We start from the raw sequence: 24,475 nt of genomic DNA on the forward strand, positions 1-24,475 counted from the left end.
CCTGCAGTTTGAAAGAGGGCGCGAATCGCAACCATCAGCTGTTTGCCAAGCCACGCCCACAGGAAGAGGCGTATAAATCGGCGACGTCTTAACCTGTGTGGCGTGAAGCCCGCTGAGGAGTAAAGGGCGTCTGCCTTCTACTGTTTACTGCTGTTTCCGGCTGGAGACGCAGGATACACGGTAAGTGCTGGTCCCTGCATCACATCTTTACTAATTTAAAAAATCACTTCTCACTTAATGAATATCCCTTTGCTCAAATAAATTGCCAATGGATTCTACAAAGCCTCGTACGCGATTAGAAGAAAAACTTGAAGAGTCATTGGCAACTGTAACCAAAAGTACCCATCCACTGGCATCCCATGGGAACCACATGTGACACCCTAACAACACTGATTCTAAATTGGTAGAGTCAACGGTCACTCCATGTCCAACAGTGAAACTAAAAAAAGAGGATAACCCCTTTCGCAATCTACTATGGAGAGAACTCTGGTTTTATGTCCATTGGACGATCAAGTCCCATCATCATTGAAACTTATACCAGAAATTGTAAACATTAAATCAGTAGGAACAAATCCCTCGTCTCTTGAGCCTCAGTCCTCTTTTACTCCAGACCAACGGAAAGGTACTCCATCTCCATTAACTTCGAACATCTTACCCCCCAGTCTCTTAATCACCCAATCTCTTTTGACACAATCACCCATGAGAAACAACGAATTATGTCATCTAATCCGACTAAATTAATGACTCATCCCTCCATTGATACAACAGCAACCGATCAATCAAAACGAGCTTTCTCTTTACCTGCAAACCCCCAAACACAAAGTGAAAGAGACCTTAAATCTGTCCGCGAAGATTCTTGCTTTACACCGAGCCTGCAAGAAAGAGCAAGAGTGGCCAAACAACAATGGCACTCAACGTATTATCCTACAGACTCCTTAAATTGTGAGAAAAATAAACCATTGTCTGTTCGCATAGCTCGTCTTTCCCTCGACATAACGGAAATAGATGCGATTATGGATTCTCAAGAAAAAAGAGCAGACTTTTTTGGGGAGGCTCTTAATAACATTCCAGATCAAAAAATGAACACATCTACACCAATTGCAACTAAAGGAGCTCACGTGCCCTTTAAATGTCTCCAAAATTTACTCAAGATTCAACGACTACCCCAGCTGACAGTAGAGTCTCAGAGCTAGAATCCCTCTCTCCACGCAAGAAAGTTGACCTCTTGGATAACAGACCTGGCATCTCGGAAAGAATTCCAACCACGATGTTCGACCTTCAGAACACACTAGTAGCAGTGCTATCAGTGGCAATGGCCCCTTCCTAAAAATCCAAGAAGCCATGGTAGACACAACTAAAACTCAAGCAACCTTGCTAGCCATGATCATGACTAAGCAAACTCAACTAGAAGGTTTCATTGGAACTATACAAGAGTGTCTAAACTATGAAGCAGAAACCTCTAGGACATGGCAAAGCCGCCTTGCGGAAGTTGCAAGAGTAGACCGAGCGGGCAAACAGAACCTGGTGGACACAATATCTATAATTACTAAGAAATTGATGGATGAAAAAGTAAAAAAACACTCACACGTGAGCATCCAAATGGATCAATTGACCAAACAAACTCAAACTGAGACCTTAGTGCACGCAGATGCAACTAAACTAGATCAGACGACACAATATGAAACTCAAACTCACCCTTTAGGATCATTGGACCCACCATTATCATCGAGCCTAGCTAACGCCGAACCGGCACTAGGTACCTCTTTTGATATCTTTGACTTAACAAAACGAGGTCGTGTGGGAAACGAACCGAGTATGAAGAAAAATAAAAAAGACACAAAAAAACCTCAAACAGGCTCTCGTGCATTCCTGAGAAAAATGCAATCGGTCCAAAGGTTTCTCTCACAAAACATAACTACAACCTCTAAACAAATTACCCAAAATCATCCAACCAAAGAACGTGTTGAATCAAGCCTACCAAATAGAGAAACAACATCCATTCTAACTCAACAACATGACAGCCCGGAGGATGAACCACTTGATGCTCTATTAGCTGTGTTTAGTCAAGACACATCTACTCAAATAACAAAGACTCTGGCAGCCGTGCACACGAGAGCTTCTGCTGACGCTACTGCTCATAACTCCATAGACTTGCAGGATGACCTATTGATAGTGCTTGACGAATGCTATGAGACATCTTCAGAAATTTCTCAGATGACCCCAAATAACCAGAATACATCAAATAACATCTCCTTCGTGTACTCAACAGTGTCAAATGACAAATCTTGGTCGTCATCAGAATCACAAAATAGTCCTAAGACCAAGGACATACTGCCCGACCAAGACGAAACACCACTCATCAGACCAAACTTTATTAACCCGGCGAAAGCATCCTTTGCATTCAGAGTAGCCTTATTTCCAACTCGACAAACTCCGAAGACCCTGTAATTATGAATAGATCCAATATTCTGTGTCTATTTAATGCTATTTCACGATTAACCCAGATCGGTTCTCGTGACATTGAGGTGATCCATTTCCCTAATAAAGCTCAGATGGAAATAGCTCATATTGACTTTTATACCCATGAAACAATGCAATGTGTCCTGTCTACCAGTTCACAACTAGCAAGACTAGGCTTCAAAACGGAAGAAATCTTTGTACCTAGATTAATGGCGGAAAAAAAACGAAGTAAAAAACTAGTGAAGCATGACTCTTACTCACCAAACAAACTGATGAAACACCTGCCAAAAGAAAATGCTCAGAAGCTTGCAAATAACACTGTTCCAAAGACTCGAGATAAAAATCATCAGACAAACTCAAACGTTACCCAGCATAGATATGAATCATGGCGTGATTCACAATTGACTCCTCAGCGCAAAAGGAACCCAAACGCACTAGGAGAAACCTGGAGTTCCCAAACGAAGACCTACCTATAACAATCAAAATGCAAGAGACATCAACCGAGTATGATATCATTATGCTCTTGGAACACAAGAGGCCATAAACACCTCTTTGACGAAGGATCGGCCTCCTTAGTAGAATCGGATTTCATATGTTTACAGGAAACCTGGTTGAAAGACGAAGTTATCTGTGATGGTTTTATCATCATGATGAATCCAGCAATTACTTCACAGCAAGGTCGCCCTGTGTCGGGAATGATGATTCTAACGAAAATTGGCCCCTTATGGTCAATAACAACAAAGAAAAATATTAATTCCTGGGCACAATACATTACCATACAAATACCGACCTTCACAACTGACCTGGATCAATGTTCTAAACTAACCCATCTAACCATCTTTAATGTATACTGGAATCCAAAGGCAATGAATGACAACACATTTATAGGCTCTATATGTGACGAAATTGACACTATTGCCAACACCATCAACCAAGTAGAGTTTATCATTGCCAGATACTTTAACATGCATCTATACAGTAGAGAAGGAACAAAATTAGACTCTCATATGCAGTCAGCTAGAGCGAGGAAATGGACCAAAGAATTAACCATGCGTAAAATATCCCTGATTGATCAACCGATGAACAGCGAAGGTCTGCCCCTCCCAACTTGGTCACGAGAAAAATCCACTTCAATCATTGATTACATTTTTACCTCAGAGGGGATATGAAAATTAATAATTTCTACTGCTAATCATCCCCAATCTAATAGTGACCATCACCAGCTATCAATATCATGGGATACACTACGACCTCAGATCCCACGAATAACTCTACCAGACCTTAAACTGAATAACGGTTTGAATAGACTTAGAATAAAAAAACATCAGATGCCTGTTTTAGTTTCAAAATTTGAAGGTTCACTACTCCAAGACCAACCAAAATTAAATTACGGCTGGATCCTAGAGAAATATCATCAACCGCTCTCAAGGCATAGCAACTCAATGAAACACAACCCCACGCATCATTTCAACATTGAAATTAAGTTGAAGAAAAAACGTCTTCAGAAACAAATACGTCTTTTAAAAAAGCAGAAAGAAACACACTTCGAAATCGAAATAAAAAATGAAAAACAGAAATATTCTAACTCGATAAAATCAATTAAAGCAATAATACAGCAAAATGATGCAGAAGCAATTTTAGTTGCCCTGAAACAGAAAAACACAAGAGAACTACGGTCATTGCTAAACGAAACTTCCAAAGCATCACACATGATCCAAGAAGTAGACGCTCACGCATGGATCAAACATTTCACTAACCTATATAAACCAACTCCAGATACTCTGATAACCGAAGCAGGGAAAAGAAACTGCTCTTGGGAACCTCACCTGGGAAAAAGAAGATCTTAGAAACACCATCATGGCTCTCAATCAATCTCGAGCCCCGGGTCCAGACGGACTATCGAATGCCAATTTGAAATCAGCACCAGAAGAATGGGCCACCTTTTTCACCCAACTTCTTACACTCATTGGAAGGGCAAAAGAAATCCCTCGAACCTGGACCCTGGCTATTCTTATTCCGATCTACAAAGCTGGTGATAAAAAAAATGCAGAGAACTATAGACCCATAGCGCTCCTAGATCCCCTAGGAAAACTTTTCACGGGATACCTCCTAAAAAAACTTAACATCTGGGTGGCTGAGAATGGTAGGCAAGAAAAAAGACAGACTAGTTTTGTCAACAAAATAAGAACCAATGTCAATTTATTGCTGTTGAACATCATAAAATATGAAGCGATTATCAAGAAACAACAGGTATATGCCATCTTTATAGACCTAAAAATGGCATTCGACTCTGTCAACAGGCAAAAACTGTGGAACAAACTAACATCATGGGGTTGCCCACCGTCCTGAATCCAATAAGACAATTGTATTTGAATACTTCTATTCAAGTCCGGCTAACCCAGGATGGTGCAACGACAAAACCAATCCCGACCTGGAACGGCCTGAAACAAGGTTGCCCACTGGCCGCTGGCCTATATAATTTGTATACCTCCGATTTTGGGGAAATGATCAAAGACACATCTGTGAATCCTCCGAAGATCAACAATGAACTGCTGCAAACCCTAATATATGCCGATGATATAATCATCCTAGATAAAACTGCCTGGCCTACAAAAGTCATTAGACAAATTTCAAAACTTCATGACGGAAAACGAGTTGCATATAAACATCAATAAAACTAAGCTAATGAAACTCTCGACCCAACAAAAATAAGAACTGACAAAACCTAAAGATACATCTAGAAACCAAACCGATCGTGATAACCAAGGCAATTAAATATCTGGGTGAAATGATAAATCCCTCTACAAACGAACAAGAATGGAAAGATCACCTTGAGGGTAAAGCCAGATCTCTTGCCAGACAAGGTCGCTTCTTTCACCTAACGTTTGGAACCTATTCAATAAAAGCCACAATCGCTCCGTACAAACAAAAAGTGGTACCTATCCTTACCTATGCCAGTGAAAAATTGATCAACCAACAAACAATAAAATGGCCCGCTACGAGGCAATATTTTGGAGGAAAACATTATCCCTTCCCAGATCATTCCCTATGCCAAGAATCCGATTTGAACTGGCTCTTCAATCTTTGCAATCTATAGTTCTTTGGAAACAAATGGATCTCTACAGAAAGATTATCTCCCAAGAGCTAATACCATCACTTGAAATACTGAAAGAAAAAAAACAATCTTTTCAAGTCACAGCTCTTTCTCATTGGACTTCTAAGATTAAACAAAAAATGCAAACAGAAGAAATCACTGAAGAAATGCTGCTAAATAGACCGCAACATGCAAAACGCAAAATTCGGACTAATGACTGGATTAAAACAATCACCGAACAACTCAAATATAAACGCCATCTAAAATGCGAAACGGAAACAAGGGCTCTTCATGAACTTCCATGCTACCTGAACAATTTTCTGGACCGCATTATCCGAGATTTATTTTTGTGCTTTCGCCTAAACATTCTACCAACCCGTGACTACTTAACCAAGATAGAAAAATCAGATAATAAAACCACTGACTGCCGCTTTTGCAAAGAAGAGAATGTTTCTGAAACACTCTTTCATTTGATCATGGTCTGCCCGGCTTTAAAAGAAAAAATAGATCTATACAAAGACTTCTTTGGAATATCCCAAAAACAAATAACCACTCAAGAAAGATGGGCAAAATTATTAAGAGGACAGGACAGACGCCCAATCTTCACAGTAATCAAATTTTGGACAGCGATTATCAACAACAGTAAACTGTATGATTGAAATGTAATGCAAAAACAAAGCGGTGATGGCTGGAAGGTTTAGACTGAATTTTAACCACTGGCATTGCTCGGGGCAACCCTCCAGACCATCGTTCTTCGCCTGCCAAGCCATTACAGAAGGGGAAAGACCATATGCAAATCAGGCTTGGCCCCACCAAAAAGGGGAAGTCCAGCCCGAACTGCTAGATCACATCCCTTCTGCACGAGACCACAAGCATCCCCAAACATGTTTCACCCTTGTTGGGGCTCATCAGTGAGGAGTAGCTTGGGTCTCTAGGCCCAGCAGGCACGGGACCCACGTCTGGGCATGTAATGACAAAGGTTTATTCTCCCTGAAATGTCAATTAAGTGCAAAATGAAAAGTTTGTAAAATCAAACAAATCATTTTTGAAATAAAAAAAAAACTGGGAAGTTGAGCTCTTCTGAAAAGTAAGAATGTTATGCTCCCACAGAACATTGCTGAATGGAAGATTTGGGAAATGTTTACTAGTTACAGTACATTAATTTTACTTGCAAAAAGTGATACCCATCTTGACGTACGGTGGAGAGGCAGGTCTAAACCTCTCGTAGAGAATTTTGGCAAAACTCAAAAGCAAATTTTGGAAATCGATCTTGAAATTGCCCAGATGTACTCCAAATGATGCTGTAAGAGCAGAACTAGGGCTCCAATCTCTCTATTAACTAATGAAATGGAAAATCCATCACCCTTCTAAGAAAAATATCTCTGGAGACACCAGTGGTAGGTTACAAAATTTTAGCAAAGCACAGACTTGGAAAAAGTGCAGTCTTCCTTAACACCTGGAAAGAAAAATGGATAAAACAACTACATGATCTGGATTAATCTCTAGAAGAATTGGTAATGAACTCTAACCGAGTAAAGGAAGAATTAAAGAGACAACTGGATACACACGCGGGAAGCAAAGCTCTCCTTTAAGTTAAAACATAACATGGCAAATGAACATCGAAAAATAGACACTGTACCTCAGTATTTATCAAAATCCCTTCAAAACGTCTGCGGGAGAGGATGATGCTAATTAGACACAGCGTCTGTCCAACTAACGAATTTAAGCACAATAGTGGGAAACGAGGAATACTTGATGGAGCTTGTAGATTTTGTTACAAATAGGACCGGAAGGAATCAACAAGACATTTATTACTAGAATGTACAGCAGTAGCAGATGAAAGAACACAACATCTCTATAGCTACATGGCACCCTTCAAAGTCAAAACAGACACAAAATGGTGGGAAGATTTCATACAGGGAAGGTGCTGGAATACATTTTCTAGATAAATTAATGAATGAACAAGACCAGTCACAAGAAAAGCCTAAGACACATGGAATGTTACCTACAGTGGACAAAGACTAAAACTAAGTAGTGCAATAGGTTAGAGGTAAACAAGCAACACGAAAACTGAGATTAAAAGGAAAACAGACTTACAATCTTATTGCTAATTGAAATGTCAAAAAAGTGTATTGTTTTAAAACTAAATCACAATAAAAATAAAAATAAAAAAGGGGGTACAAGATCACCACATCTGTCAACAGAAGCACAGACCCTCTGGCACTGGGCACTACAACACCTGCTCTCTTTTCACCTTCCAGGAATTCAAAACACCATGGCGAATTTCCTCAGCAGGGAGCACTGTTCATGCAACGAGTGGGAACTACAGAGTGGTCAACTTTACTATGTTTTCCACTGTTGGGGTGCACCGTAAATAGACCTCTTTGTGACCTACTACAACAAAAGATGCAAATCCTTTGCCAGCAGGGTTCCCCACCCAGAGAGCATGGGGGACGCCCCATGGGAGGAGAGGTTTCTTTATGAGTTCCCACAAATTCCGCTTGTGGCACGAGTAATGAGCGCCTTCAGACAAAATCAGTGCAAACTCATCTTAGTTGCCCCTGAATGGCCGAGACAGTTTTGGTACTCCAACAACCTCGCTCTCTCCTCAGCAAGCCCAATCAGGTTATACCCTCACCACGATCTACTATCCAGGAATCATGGGGAAGTGCTCCATCACGATCCGCCCTTCGCTCAATCTGATGGCCTGGCTCCTGTGTTCCTAGAAGTTGGTGCAATCGCTCTGCCTCAAGACTGCCGGGGCATTCTGGCTTATGCCTGTGCTCCCTCCATGCTTGCCTGTTATAGGAACAAATGGAAGAGGTTTCAGATCTGGTGCAAAGCCTGCAGGCTAGACCCTCTGCCATCCAACCACATGACATGCTGCCATACATATTGTCCCTTGAAAAAGCCGGTTCAGCCCACTCTTCTTTTAAAGTACAGTTGGCTGCCAACTCAAGGTATAACCGTTCACCTGGCACTCCTTCTCTCTGATCCTACAGATTAGTGCAGGAATTAATTAAAGGCCAGTTATATGACCAGCCCCAGCCTGGGAACTCAACGTAGTCTTATCCATGCTCTCCCATAAACAAAGCCTCACTCAAATATTTATCTTGGAAAACCGCTTTTCCAATTGCCATAACATCCGCCCGTAGGGTTGGACGAGATACACACATTTTCCTCCAAGGCACTCTACTTGACATTTCACAAATCCAAGGTCATTGTGCACACTAATTCCGCATTTGTGCCTAAGGTGCTCTTCAAATTTCACTTCAATTAATCTGTGGTGCTACTGTCAGGGAGGCATGGTATCACAAGTATGACACTGACACAAGAACAACAAGTGTCAAAAGCTTTATTAAATTTTTGCTCTTTGTAAAACTCCTTCTTTGCCCTTAGGCTAGGATGGGAGTAGTCTCTACTATCAAATAATAATGAAAACACAGTCCTAGTCAGTCCATGTCAAATCAAAATAGCTTATTTTTTTAAAAAAACGAATGCCTGCCCTATCTCTTAGACAAAAATTGTGTAAAGAGGAATGTGTATGCAAAGGAAAGTCAGTGTTATAATGTTTGGAAAGATTTCCATTTCATGTGTAATTTTCCCTCCAGTTGAGTACCCCCCAACTTTTTGCTTTGCTTAAAAACCATACAGGCCAATTCATGGAATAAATCTGCGGCAAAATTTGTTGCGCAAGCGTGAAAAATCTAGCGCACGTGCATGCGTGCGATTCATGGAAGGCCCTGCGTGTGTTTTTCCTGGGATGTGCGCCAAATCCGTGCGTGGCGCACACGGGCGCACACATCACTGCGACATCCCGAACGCCATGCGCGACGCGCTCAGCGAAAGCGCACAACGTGTAGCGCACACACCAAAAAGGGGGTGGAACACGGAATGGGGGACAACGCGTGAAAATGAGGGCGTAACTGGGGAGGAACTGCTGGGAAATACACGGAACGCCCACACGCACGCGAACAACACGTATTCATGGAATCAAATAGTGAAAACCCGCGCACACCAAAAGACACGCACAGGCGTAAACACGTCCACTACACGAAGGCAGGCGGAAGCGTCCCCGTGCAGTATAAAAGTGCACGCAAACAACAAACACGTATATACAGCTACGATGAATGTCCCATTTCTCACAGCACTGATCGTGGGACACCGACAGAGGAGGAGATTAGCCAGGCCCTGCATTTGTTTGCCCAGGACCAGCCTTTTTGGGATTCCTGATGATCAGGTCTATGGCAGGTATAGGTTTCCACCTCATATCATCCTAGAGCTGGTCATTGAGTGGGAGGATGAGCTCACATCACCCACCTTGTGCTCCCAAGCATTGAGCCCCTTGGAAAAGGTGCTCAATATCCTGCATTTTTTGGCCACTGGGTCATTTCAGCAGACAACTGCCATAGTTGGGCGTGTCTCACAGCCCACGCAGTCACGCTGCCTACACCAGGTGTTGGCAATCATGACTGCACGCCCCTCAGTCCGCAGGCACATATACATGCCCAGAACACCTGCAGAAAGGCAGTCCATGGTCGAGGACTTTTACAGGGTGGCACACTTCCTCAAATTGCTTGGTGCCATAGATTGCACCCATGTGGCCCTACGTCCACCTAGAGCCACTGAGAACATCTACCGCAAGCACTGGCATTATATAAACGTACAGGTTGCATGTGATGCCCATGGAATCATCACCTCTGTCTATGCAAACTATCCTGGGTCTACCCATGACAGTTTCATATACAGAATGTCCACCCTGAGCGGGGACCTGGAAGCTGGGAAGCATGGCGACACATGGCTTGGTGAGTACAAATGTCTATCAAACATGCATGCATGTCACACACAGACAAATACACAAACCCAACTAATGACAACCATCCTCACCTCCCCAGGGGACAGTGCCTACCCTCTGAGCAACCACATGATGACGCCAATATGGAATCCCACCACACCACCCCAGGTAAGATACAACGCTGCCCATATTGCAACCAGGGGCATAGTGGAGTGCACATTCGGAGTGCTCAAGTCACTCACACTTCCGTTCCCTTGACCGCTCTGGCGGACAGCTACTATATGCACCCCCAGTAGTGTGCAGGATCATTGTGGCAGTATGTGTCCTACACAATGTTTCAACACGGTGGGGCGTACCGGTGGACATGGTGGTGCCCCCACATCCCCAACCACAGGCACAGGCGCTGCTCATGGGAGGGGAAAGGGCACGTGGCGAGGCAGCCCGGACCCAGCTTGTGGCCACATTTTTCACCTAAACTCCCACCCCTGCGGAGTTAACACAGGCCTGGCACATACCAGGTGACAATCGATGATGATAAAGAGACACTCAACTGTCACAACCTTACCACCCTGAGAATGTTGCCACGGAAGTGCTACATTGTGTGCATCCCTAGCTACTTTAACATAACCAATCCTGTGTGACCAAAAGGAACACATGCAAGGTGCATATCACACCATCCCCCTGCAAAACAGGCCATGAAAATCACTGGTATGTCACCCATACCCTCCCAACCCACATTACCTTGTCGGCCACACCATAACATGGCATGCAACAGCAAAAGAGCAAAACAAAAGCACAACACATGAGCAATTAGATACGAAGTGACACGTGATAAATGGAAAGAGGCCTGAGACAATCACACATGACATGAAATCAGATGAAATGACTGACCAACAACCTCCCACACATACAAAGTCATACACAAATGTATCCCACCAGCGGTACCATCAACAAAAGACAGAATGCCTGTTGGCATGCACATTGGCCAATCCAATTACGCTAATCCCAAACCCATGTGCTGTGTGTGTCTCCTGCAACACACCGCTCAGCACACAGCACAATGAGCAGCCATTGTGTTGGGGATACACCTTGAGCATCACATAAAAAGGAAAAGCAACGAAAATAACCCAGTGAAGCATGTACATGATCCCCAAATGGTAAGTGATCATGCGTTGCACGGACACAGCATGCCAGAGAAGGCAATCCGTGTGCAAGTGGGGGCATGGAAGGGTGGTTGTATGTGTGGTGGAGCATTGTGTAAGTGTGTGTGTCAGTAGGGACATGCACTCAATACATGCATGTGAAATGAAGTGGCCCTCAGTGTCCTGTACACATCACATGTGAACATTGCCGATGTGGACACCCCAGTATGTCAAACCACAACAATCCCCTGACACCTGAAAAGTAAACCCAACACAGGAACAGCCATTGACCAGCAGAACACATCATGTACATAGTACCCCACAATGACAATGTCAGAGAGTGCCCAATCACTGTAGCCCAAGCATACTATCCGACAACAAAAGGCCCTCCCTCATTTACTCATCACCATGACCTTCAGAAGAATTGTGTCTGGGGTCCATCGGCTTCTTCCTTCTAGTCTACCTGGCTTCAGGAACCCCCTTCCCCTTTGTTTCCTTGTTCTTCCTTTTGTGTAAATAGGGTCCAGCCCCTCAGAGGCCACCTTGACTGGTAAAAATACCAAATCGTAGAGAACTCCAAGGAGACAAACCCCCAAACCAGGACTAAAGCCTCTAGGCACCAAAAAGCCCTGGAAGAGTCTCCAGTAGATGACTTGAAGTCGCAGAATATGGCCATGCACATGTCCAAGCAGAATTATAGAATAACTACCAAGGTAGCACAGTAGAAAAATGGTTCAACAGGATGGGAAGCAATTTGAGTACACAATAATCCATGAGGATTCCACAACTGATGGGTAGTGTCACAGCTCCGGTCTCCAAGCGCAGGAGTGGCATGAACCAACCACCCCCTCCCCAGTCTGGGCACCTGCAAGGTAAAACTTACACAGGCCTGCGAGACCCCGGCGGGGAAAGAGGGTTAGGGATCCGTTGGTTGGGTAGGTATCGGTATTTAGGATAACCGGAAAGAGGGTCAGGAGAGGGGAGGTGTATGGGCAAGGGAAAGTAGGGAAAACACAAAATACAACAATTGACAATTACACATACAAAATCAGAGAAACAATTTTCCTCATGCACATTGTACAAACTGGCTCAAAGGCAAGCCAAAGAGAGACATATCTTTGAGCACTCTCCGGTCCGGTAACAGGAGCAGTTCAATGCTGCAAAGAGAGCGGGAGTTACTATTCTGTGAGTATTGCCTCACACACACATAACACCATTCATGCCTTGAACTTAGTAACTCCTCCCCAAACAAGCACTCTTGTCTGCTGCTTTGTTCATATAGTGTAGCTTGCCCCTGTGATGGTTTATACACTGTTCATGCGTTAAGGTAGCCGCACGTGGCTCAGCGGTAAACGGAAGACCATGTGTTAAGAATCACACATGATAGTATGGTCCTTGGATGTGTGGCGTGGTGCGACTTCAACGTGGGCAGGGTTTTGTACTTCTTGGCCCGGTGTCTGCTGGGAAAGGTAGTCTGGAGGCTCCTTTTCCCGCTGAAAGGGCATAAAAGCCTTTTATAAGGCTTGAATCTTTTCTGTGTGTGTTTCATTATGCTGCTAGTTACTGGGCCATGTCTGAGACCCACATCTGACCTCCTCACACACAACCCCAGGGTCTGTACCCTGACAGGTAGAGCTGGAACATCATTAGACAATAACCAAGGAGGCTGGCACAACTGAATGGTTGAGCTGAAATGCTTGATAGCGTAAACGAAGAAAAGCAGAGACAGCACACGTCTGTAAAGGCACAGTGAAAGGGAGATAGCCAGACACAGCTGACAGCAAGTTAAGAGCCACAACAGTTGAATAGCATTGGTAAAAAGAAAGCACCATAAAGGCATGGATGTAATAGATGAAAGACAGGTGGAGCGACAGATGGATGCTGTGGAACAGAAGTGTACTGAGGCAAACTGAGGCAGTGTAAGAGTACGTGGAAATAACTGCCCGAGAGACGGGCGGACATATCTGCAACAAGGACAGTAGCAGGAAGAAAAATAGGGATTAAAGGCACGAGAGTGTGAAAAAAAGGTAAAAGAGCTGTAGTCCAGTAGGAAACTGCGCCGTCAGGCAGCAGCGAAGTCCAAGATAGAAGACAGATACAATGTGCCGTCCAAACGGAACGGAGCGTAGGAGTAGTATATGACATCTCAGGTGAGGACTGGACCGTGAGTTGTGCCTCTTGGGTCACATGCCTAATGCATCCTCCTTTGCCACAATCCCCATGGGCTGAACTCAACACATAACAACTTGACATTGTCTCCACCCGGCCCCCTCCCACCATCAGTTTGACTTTCACAGCTAAAGGGTGCAGGCTACCATCTACAGTGTGAAGTGTATCAAGCACGTATACAGGCAAGAAATGAAAATATATCACAATCAACATCAATAATTGGACAGTTCAAACATGTATTCACTAAAATTGATTGCAGACATGCCGTGGAGAAAACATCCATAATACCCACCAGGGGTGTAAACACAAGTAGTACAGCAGCAGACAGGCCACAGATATGACAAAAGTCCAATGCCCTTGTGTAAATTGTTGTCACACCGAACCATCCCTGCAAGCCCATGGAAAGGGGAAGCAGGAGTGGCATATGTGTCAGGAACCCAAGCCACAAACACATACACAAGACAAGCTTGAATGGGCCCAGCTGGAACAGACAGTGGATGCTTTGAAAATCCACAAAGCACCACACCGTCACATGAATGCACAATAGACAAACAATTTTAAACTGATTTAACTAATTAAACTAATAAAATGAAAAATGGCCACATACGACCCGGGGGGAGGCACCCGGCAGGGGGGAGGCACAGGGTGCACCTCAACACCCCCATGCGATGATGTTGAAATAAAAAACTCCATGGGCTCAACGCCTGCACGGTGTCATGATCTCTGCTTCCAAAAGGTCAGGGTTTTCCCAACTCCCTTGGAAGCAGATCCATAACCCAGGTTCCGAGTGCCAACCAGTCCCAATTGGGACCTTTTGGACCCAGTCCTGGCGCCAGTGGCACCAGGCTCATAAATATGCCCAGTCCCAGCGCTGAAGGCCGGGCTCATAATGCTTGGGTGGACTTACCTGCAGCAGACCATGCTGCTTACTTGCCTGCCAGTTGAGCCTCTGATCCTCTTCTGTTTGGAACTACTTTTCCTGTTGGGTGGGGCAGGAGCCACTCCCTAGATTCAGAACACTGGAACTCTTCTGGAAAGCAGGAACTCTTTTCTTACCTAGGCGTGGCTGTGGAAGGAGACACCTAAGTACTACAGGAGGCTATTTAAACCACACCCGATGGATTAATCTTGCTTTGCGTTATTCTGCATCCTCTGCAGCAGAACGCTCATCGTGTCTTCTGCATCTAATCCTGGGCCTAAGGAAAAAGGCTTACCATCCTGAATCCAGTCTTCAGCAACACCTATAAAGACAAGAAAGAACAGGTTAGCATTACGGTCTTCAGTGACAGCTCTTCACTTACCTGGTCCATCGGCTGTCACCAACGCCTCGCGCTGCATTCCGGCATCTGAAAGACAAAGGCTTACCTACTCTTCGTGCGCTCCGGAGGTCTTCACACTGCATTCCGGCATCTGAAAGACAAAAGCTTACCAACTCTTCGCACACTCCGGAGGCCTTCGGCGCTGCTTCCCGCATCTGAAAGACAAAACAAGGTGCGTTTAAAGACATTGGGGAACTTTAATACTCACGTGCCATTACTCCTTTCCACATCTAACCCAGTGGGTATTCCGGCACCCTGCAGCCGCTCCGAACTTGTACCTGCAAAATAAAAAGACAGTTAGAGCGCATCGTGAAGCAGGCAACAAGCGCTTACTTACGTGCTTCCAGGCGCTTCTATTCATCACACGGGCTCCATCTTCAACTCACTTCAGCCCGTCATCCGCCATCGCCGGAACCCTGCAAAACAAGAAACATCATTACTAAAGACTTTAAAGACATTAGAATTACTCGAAACTTACCGTTCGTGCAGTAAACGACGGACAGCAGTCCTCTGAAGTCAAGAGGCCTGCTCCCCTTATCCAGTGAAGAAACTGGTTACAGCACCCTGCCCCGAGGCAGATGGAGAGCACCGCGTTCACTTACCTAAGACATCTTACCCTTCGAGTCAGACATACAGTGCACAGAGGTCCAGCCCAAAGAGCCAGCTGTGTGTTACACATCACCTGTGAAGATACGGTATATGCCCAGTCAAGACCGGCGCCTCTACGGGAATCAGGTGAGCGTTACACACGGCCCGACCTGTGTGGGAGATAAGTCGTCGTCCTGCTTACCCTCTGGATGGCAATCAGAAGGTGGACGTGGCACAGTACCCTGACCATGCCCATGCGCAGCTTGCCCCTCAATGACAGCAAGTCTGCGGGACTGGTAAGCCTGGTCCTGTGCGGCGATGACATGTAGGTCAGCATGCAGCACCTCACGTGATAGGCGTGCTTCCTCTTGCAAGGTAGCACATGTAACACAGAGTTCTGCCTGCATGGCCTCGCATGACATCTGGAGCACCTCCCGGCATGCATTTAGCTCAGCCGAGATGGTATTCTCAAGCCGCTCCAACCTCTCCTCTGACCGCTTCCTCTGGGACATGTTGAGCACACCCAGAGTAGATCTGAGGGATTGATGGTCATCCCTCAGGGCCTTCTTGTGTGCCTCTGCGTGAGCAGCAAGTGCGTGACGGAGAGACACCATTTCAGCCCGACGTGCCCTGTCTGAGGCCGCCATGCCCAGCCTGAGTGAGCGGGCCGTGGACTGTGCTGCCCGCTGCCGGAGATCCACCTGCCTAGCAGGGGGGAGCATGGATTGGGCCACACATTCCATGCTCTGTGCAATCTTATCAATAACTGCCCCCTGTTGTTCTGAATTGGCATACATGGATTGCTCCCACTCATTATACCCCGGTGGCGCACGCCCACCGCGTTGCTGGACTCAACCCCCGCGGGGCCCAAGGAGCCGTGGTCCTCGCTGGATTGGCACCGCCCGCGGCTGCAGGACCACATCCCTCCGTTGACATGATGCCCCAGGCACATCAGTAACTGGTGTGGAGTGTGACTGTGTGTCCCGATCCACCACAGACGGAGGTTCCAACACTGTATGGGCCCCTCAGTGAAGGTGTCACGGACAGAAGATCGTCCACATCAGAATCACCCACCATCGACGAATGGATATGACGCGCATCCAACTCAACATCGTTGTCAGAGTGATCATCCGAGCTAGACTGATTGCCAGCCCTGGACACGATGGTCTGGAGCACAAGTGGGTTCTCATGGCCTACCACCCCACGACCCCCACTTGTGCCGGGTTGCTGATGTAATAGCAACACCGTGCCAGGAATGACATTAACATCCTCTGGCTCCATTGCGTCATCATCTGTAATGTGGAAAAATCAAACATGAGTACACATGTCAGAAGCACATAACCCACACACACATAGACATCAAATCGACAGCCAACACATTAAGCAGACATGTCAAACACAAATGAATTTCCGGCATGCATCCAGTGGCATTGATATGCAAACAGATCACAAATGCAGAAATGGATGTGTGTAAATAACGAAGCCTACACATGTACTGAATGTAGTAAATCACCTCCATCACACACCACCTCTGTCAGGCACATGTCACAGGCAGAAATGACAGATGGCAACAAAGAGATGGCACATACCATAAGCATGTCTGAACTGCCAAATGGCCACAGCTGCAAGTGAATCCAAACACACCCTGACATGCGTAATATGCATGTACACATGCATCACTAAATCATCATCACCAATATAGCTACATCCATCTGCAGCTCGGCCCGTACCAGGCTTCATGGGCCATGTAGACATAGTGAATGTCCCAAGCAAAGAGAGGACCTGCAACCAGGCATGAGGGACCATAACGCCCAGTATGGTCCGAGCTGCCGGCCACAAAGCCTCCAGAACACCCCTCAGGACCTGATTGAGCACATTGTCCATTGATTGTGCCCTAAACCATTATTCAGTATGTCAAATCGTCACGGCCAGGCACCACCAGAATAGCTTAGTCGGGCTGGGTGTACACATACTGCACGACAGTGCACCTTCAGGATTGTGCCAGTTGAACATAATGGGCGCAATGCTGAAATCTCATCAGAATTAACGTTAATCAACTACATATTTGTCATTCAACAAAAAAGCTGCAGAGGACACATGTGTAAATGACCACTATCACACACACATAAGTGAGTAGCCGCAATGTTGCACTACACAACGTTGAAGCTGCTTCCATATGTACATGTGAAAGTGTTCAAAAACACCTGTGTCCATATAGACCCCTATGGTGATTAGGAACAGCATCCTATACAGCAAAGCAAGCAGCAACAATGCTACTTGCTTTGATGTATGTGAAAGTGTACACATACACACATGCAGGCAGCTCCACAGTCATTACAACCAGATTGGCAGGCTATAGTCAATCTGCAGCCTATACCAGTTAGTATAGGCCGCAGATTGACCAATCAACTTTGCTAAACACCCGCTAGGGTGTTGCTATACTGAGTACATGTGTCACAGGATGCACCTGTGCCTGTGTCTTTCATGACAGTGAAAGGATGACAATCTGACCATACATGCCAGGTCACTTTGACAATGCAGCATTGAGTTGGCATGTAGAATGGTGTAACATGGCTCAGAAGTTGGTGGGTGCAGTGCAGAACATGTGTGCGTAACAGACTATCTACATCAACAAGTACATTATGTTGTCAATTAATAAACATGAAGGCAGTGTATGGACAAGGTCAGGCATCACGTGCTATGTGCATTCAATGGGTTGCATGGGTGCAGGCAAGACCCCTCCACCCCCTTAGTGAAAATACAGAAATGCAGTGAGGCATAGCATGGCAGTGAAAGGTTGACCAGAGAACTGTGTATTGGCAGACAGTGTTGAGTAGCATCAATTGCATCATCAGAGTTAACTGACAACACAGCAGATGAGAACGGGACAGTAAGCAGGACACATGATGAACCCTCTGTAGTACACCCATTTGTGCAGAAGTCACTACACCAGTGGGACAGAGTCACAGACCATGACACCCTAAACATGTGCGTGATGCAGGATTGAGCCAGAGTGGGCATGGAATGGATGATCAAAATCCATTAAATGTATGTCATCCTGGACACGTACTACTATGATCATTCTGCCAAAGACACATAGGGGCATGCATGGAATGCACATGGAGCATAAATGGGCACTCATGTCCCTGCGGAGCATTTGCCATCTGCACAGTCCAAGTGAGACACCCTGCATCAAGGACAAAGGATGTACCCCACACTATGTGTCTGGCAGGTTGGCAGGGGGAAGTGTGCATGTAGGCAGGAGCATTGAACAGGCCATTGCAGTAGTCCAAAATGTTACCCACCAGTGCCATGGTGAAATTGGAGTGCAGGGGGGTAAAGGGGTAAGGTAGCATGCCTACGTGGAGTACCTGCATGCAGGCAGAACACCCATGCACATCAGTCATACGATGACATAATGCGAGTGCTGAGAGGAAAGACCCCAGGCTACATGCAGAAGGGCCAGTGAGCTAGAACATGGACCGGAGGGGCAGCCGGGTGACTAGTATGTAGTGTGACTAGCTACAACGCTACTTGCTTTGATGTATGTGAAAGTGTACACATACACACATGCAGGCAGCTCCACAGTCATTACAACCAGATTGGCAGGCTATAGTCAATCTGCAGCCTATACCAGTTAGTATAGGCCGCAGATTGACCAATCAACTTTGCTAAACACCCGCTAGGGTGTTGCTATACTGAGTACATGTGTCACAGGATGCACCTGTGCCTGTGTCTTTCATGACAGTGAAAGGATGACAATCTGACCATACATGCCAGGTCACTTTGACAATGCAGCATTGAGTTGGCATGTAGAATGGTGTAACATGGCTCAGAAGTTGGTGGGTGCAGTGCAGAACATGTGTGCGTAACAGACTATCTACATCAACAAGTACATTATGATGTCAATTAATAAACATGAAGGGAGTGTATGGGCAAGGTCAGGCATCACGTGCTATGTGCATTCAATGGGTTGCATGGCTGCAGGCAAGACCCCCCCGCCCCCTTAGTGAAAATACAGAAATGCAGGGAGTCATAGCTTGGCAGTGAAAGGTTGACCAGAGAACTGTGTATTGGCAGACATTGTTGAGTAGCATCAATTGCATCATCAGAGTTAACTGACAACACAACAGATGAGAATGGGACAGTAAGCAGGACACATGATGAACCCTCTGTAGTACACCCATTTGTGCAGAAGTCACTACACCAGTGGGACAGAGTCAGGGGGCCTGAAACCGGGGAGGCCTGTGCCCCACACAGACCATGACACCCTAAACATGTGCGTGAAGCAGGATTGAGCCAGAGTGGGCATGGAATGGATGATCAAAATCCATTAAATGTATGTCATCCTGGACACGTACTACTATGATCATCCTGCCAAGGACACATAGGGGCATGCATGGAATGCACATGGAGCATGAATGGGCACTCATGTCCCTGCGGAGCATTTGCCATCTGCACAGTCCACGTGAGACACCCTGCATCAAGGACAAAGGATGTACCCCACAGTATGTGTCTGGCAGGTTGGCAGGGGGAAGTGTGTATGTAGACAGGAGATTTGAACAGGCCATTGCAGTAGTCCAATATGTTACCCACCAGTGCCATGGTGAAATTGGAGTGCAGGGGGGTAAAGGGGCAAGGTAGCATGCCTACGTGGAGTACCTGCATGCAGGCAGAACACACATGCACGTCAGTCATACAATGACATAATCCAAGTGCTGAGTGGAAAGACACCCCAGGATACATGCAGAAGGGCCAGTGAGCTGGAACATGGACCGGAGGGGCAGCCGGGTGACTAGCATGTGAGTAGGGTGCAAGTGTGGTGATGAGGACAGTCCCTGTCTGCACTACATGTCCAGCATGCTGCACAGCAGGCACGCATTAGTGAAGCATTGCATGACTCGCACATAAGCACAACACATCGCACAAGCAAACCACACATGGCCTGGACAAAAATGCAACAACACTCACTGGACGGGGCATCAAAATCCAGCATCTCTTCCACTCCTTCGTACAATTCTGCCGGGATGAACTCTGCAGCGATCACCTCGTGCGGAGTGAGTTCTACCTCCTCAGGTGGTGGCCCACTGCCAGTCACCCGAGTCATGGCATAATTGGAGGCATGCTTTAGCTTAGCACAGCGTCAGAGGTCATCCCAACGCTTTTTGCACTCCTGAGCTGTGCGCACCTCATGTCCGAATCCACTAACATCCTCCGCAACATGCTTCCAGTGTTCCGAACACTGGGCAGGCGTAGTGTGACAATTTGGGCCCACTAGCATATCACGGTCGTGTTCCGACACGTAGCCCACAAGGAAGTCCAGTTCCTGCTTGCAGAAAGGCATCTTCCTAGATGTGCCGGAAGCCGGAGCCGTGTCTGGGGTCCCAGCCTCTTGTGCAGGTGCAACCTTCCTCCTCTTGGGCAGTGATCCAGACTCTGACTGGCAAATGCCGCCCTGATCAGTAGGGGCAGTGGCGCTGGTGGATTGAACCAAGGGAGTGGCAGGTGGAACTAGGACAGAAGCCCTGACTTGCATCAGTGGCTGCTGGGTGCTCTTGACTGGACCCAGCACAGCATCAGCCGCTGTGCCAAGGTCATTGACCGAGATTGTCCTGGCTGGCAGACTCACAGCCGGGTTCGTTTTGGCTGCATCTGCCAATGCAGTTGCCAACACTCGGATGCTCGGGGCAGCAGATGACAACACTGCCCCAGGGACATGTGCCTCGGTCAGAGCAGCCCTGTGTGCACTTACCACGTGCCTCCTGACCACCTGGAAATCATCCTGGGACTCTTCAGGTGCCAACGCAGCATGCTCTGGCCGACCCTGAGCCTGGGTGGTGGTGGCGGCCACAGCTGCACCTGCAGCTACCACTACCCTTGGGCCCATGGCACCCGATGAAACTGACTGCCGGGTCACATGGGCGCCAGTGTCAGATGCAAGAGCTGCATCTCCCGAAACCACAGTGGGTGGTGGCATGACTGCACCAGCACGTGGCAGAACATCCTGCCGAAGTGGTGCCCCCCTGCCTCTTCCACCTCTGCAGCCACACTGGACACCCTGGAGTCCCCCTACTTCCTGGTCACCCCGGCCACGTCTCTGGCCACGCCCACCACATGGAGGACGCCCAGCTGAGGCGCCCCTCACCTTTCATGGCCTCCCAACCATGGCACAGATGTAGTAGTGCCAATGGGAGGTGTACACTACAACTGCCCTGGGCAATTGGGGTGAAAGGGGTGGGGTACAAGATGTAAACAGCACCCGTATGCACCTGCAAGGCTGTATGTGACCCCAGTGATAAAATGATGGGTCACGCAACGCTCAGGCACACCAAATCTGCAGTAAAACAGTGTACGCAACCCCCAGTAGCCCACGTGTTTGGAATTAACCTCCCGCCGTACGCAGTGGCATCCAGGGACATGAAAAACATGTACATGTGGGACACGCAGGCTACTATGACCTCGAAAACGGGTATGCGATACACAAGGGGACCCGCAGTGGGAAAAATAGCGTGCACGACTCACCGTCTGACTAGCGTGGTAATGAAAAACACGCGTAGCCAATACCCCCGCCAAAAGAAGAGATACGTCCTTGATCCTCTGTGAAGTAGAGATGGCGCGTGAAACAACTAGAAGTAGCAACACACGAGTCGGTCTCCACGAAAAGCACATACAGGGAACTGCTGACCCCGCTCACATTTAACCTGTGCCAGGAAACACCCGTGCGCGTCACGTCACTTACGTGCTTAGGCCCTTTCCTCAAATTACACGCAGTAACACACGGACGTGCTGTTTTTGCACGTGCAGAATCACTATACACCCGTGCCAAGGGAAACGCCCGCGCGTGTCACGTCACTTACGCGATAAGGGCCTTTCCTCGAATTGCAAGCTGACGTGCTGTTTTATTCACGTGCCAAATCACTCTGTATCAAGCTGGCCACGCGACAACACACGGAAGACCACGCTCCTGCCCAGAAGACCATTTTCCTGCCCCCCAGAGCCCCGAGCTGACTCCCACCAGCCATCTGCTGCTGCCTGCCTGCCTGCTGGCCACGTGCCCTGCTATTTGGTGCCTGCACGTCAGCCATCTGCAGGGGTCCAGTTGCTGTGACCACCTATGCTGGAACAGAAGACTCCCGACTGCAGTTCCATCACTCCACAGCCCAGCACCAGGACCCAGTTGCCCACCCACACCTGCCTCAGGGATTGGCATGTCGGGGGAAATACCATCTGAGACCACGGGCAACCCCCAGCCAGAGAGGCAGAGGGCTGCCAGCTTCACAGCAGGAGAGGTTGGCATCCTGGTGGAGCAAGTCCTGGTGTATTATGATCCCCTCTTCGGAAGAACACGCACCGACAAGGATGGACGGAGGAGGATCTAGATGGACATTGTGGTTGCCATCAACGCGGAGGGGGTGACAACCCGCGACCTACCACATGTCCATAAGCACTGGGAGGACTTCAGGTCCAGGACCCTCAGGAAGGCCCGGCACCTCTTGGATGCAGCGGATGCAGTGAGGTGCCGGGTCCACCTTACCAACGACCAGATGAGGGTCCTGGAACGCATATGCCCAGCGATTCACCTCCAGGTCCTCAAGAGGCAGATCTGTCCGGAGTCGATTGGTAAGTTTCCATGCATACTGATTGGATGCAATGCATGTTGAGGTGTGCCACGAGTGTGCAGCTTGGACATATGTCTGGAAAAGCCCATGTATGGATGTGTATGTGCAGGGACATGAGCCTGCTGCATGTGAGTCCAGTCATGTGTGATGCACATCAATGGTGTATGTGTTCCGAAGCATGATGCACAAATGCATGTGGAGACGCACACATGTTAGCATTTCTGTGCATGTACTATGCCATGATTGGGTTGTGACACATGGATGCTGGTTCCACCTTCATGTACGTGCACGGTGTACATGTGCGTGTGTGTGTTTGACATGTGTGTGAATGTGATACGCCATGGATGCATGTGACACAGACATGTGGGAAGCCGATTGGCAGATGTTACATAGTTGCCGATGATTGCACTGTGACAGGTGGTGGAGATGTACAGTTGGATGTCTGTCTGGTGGCATGTGTGCATGTGTTCGGCACTCCCCATGTTGCTTGTGCCGTCAGGCTAACCTTCGGATGTTCATGCTGTTGTATGTGTATGGATGCTGCTGCCTGCTGCACCATTCCTGTTAATTAGTGCATGTGTGTGGGTTCAAATGATATGTGTGTTGGGGAGTGTGATGCCATCTGTGAAGTTTGACACTGCCACTAACGTGCAACTGTCATGTGTGTATCAGAGCATTGTGGTTGCCATCAACGCGGAGGGGGTGACAACCCGCGACCTACCACATGTCCATAAGCACTGGGAGGACTTCAGGTCCAGGACCCTCAGGAAGGCCCGGCACCTCTTGGATGCAGCGGATGCAGTGAGGTGCCGGGTCCACCTTACCAACGACCAGATGAGGGTCCTGGAACGCATATGCCCAGCGATTCACCTCCAGGTCCTCAAGAGGCAGACCTGTCCAGAGTCGATTGGTAAGTGTCCATGCATACTGATTGGATGCAATGCATGTTGAGGTGTGCCAGGAGTGTGCAGCTTGGACATATGTCTGGAAAAGCCCATGTATGGATGTGTATGTGCAGGGACATGAGCCTGCTGCATGTGAGTCCAGTCATGTGTGATGCACATCAATGGTGTATGTGTTCCGAAGCATGATGCACAAATGCATGTGGAGACACACACATGTTAGCATTTCTGTGCATTTACTATGCCATGATTGGGTTGTGACACATGGATGCTGGTTCCACCATCATGTACGTGCACGGTGTACATGTGCGTGTGTGTGTTTGACATGTGTGTGACTGTGATACGCCATGGATGCATGTGACACAGACATGTGGGATGCCGATTGGC

The sequence above is a fragment of the Ambystoma mexicanum genome, chromosome 2p, assembly GCF_040938575.1.
Source record: "Ambystoma mexicanum isolate Mex_15411 chromosome 2p, UKY_AmexF1_1, whole genome shotgun sequence".
Lineage (NCBI taxonomy): Eukaryota > Metazoa > Chordata > Amphibia > Caudata > Ambystomatidae > Ambystoma > Ambystoma mexicanum.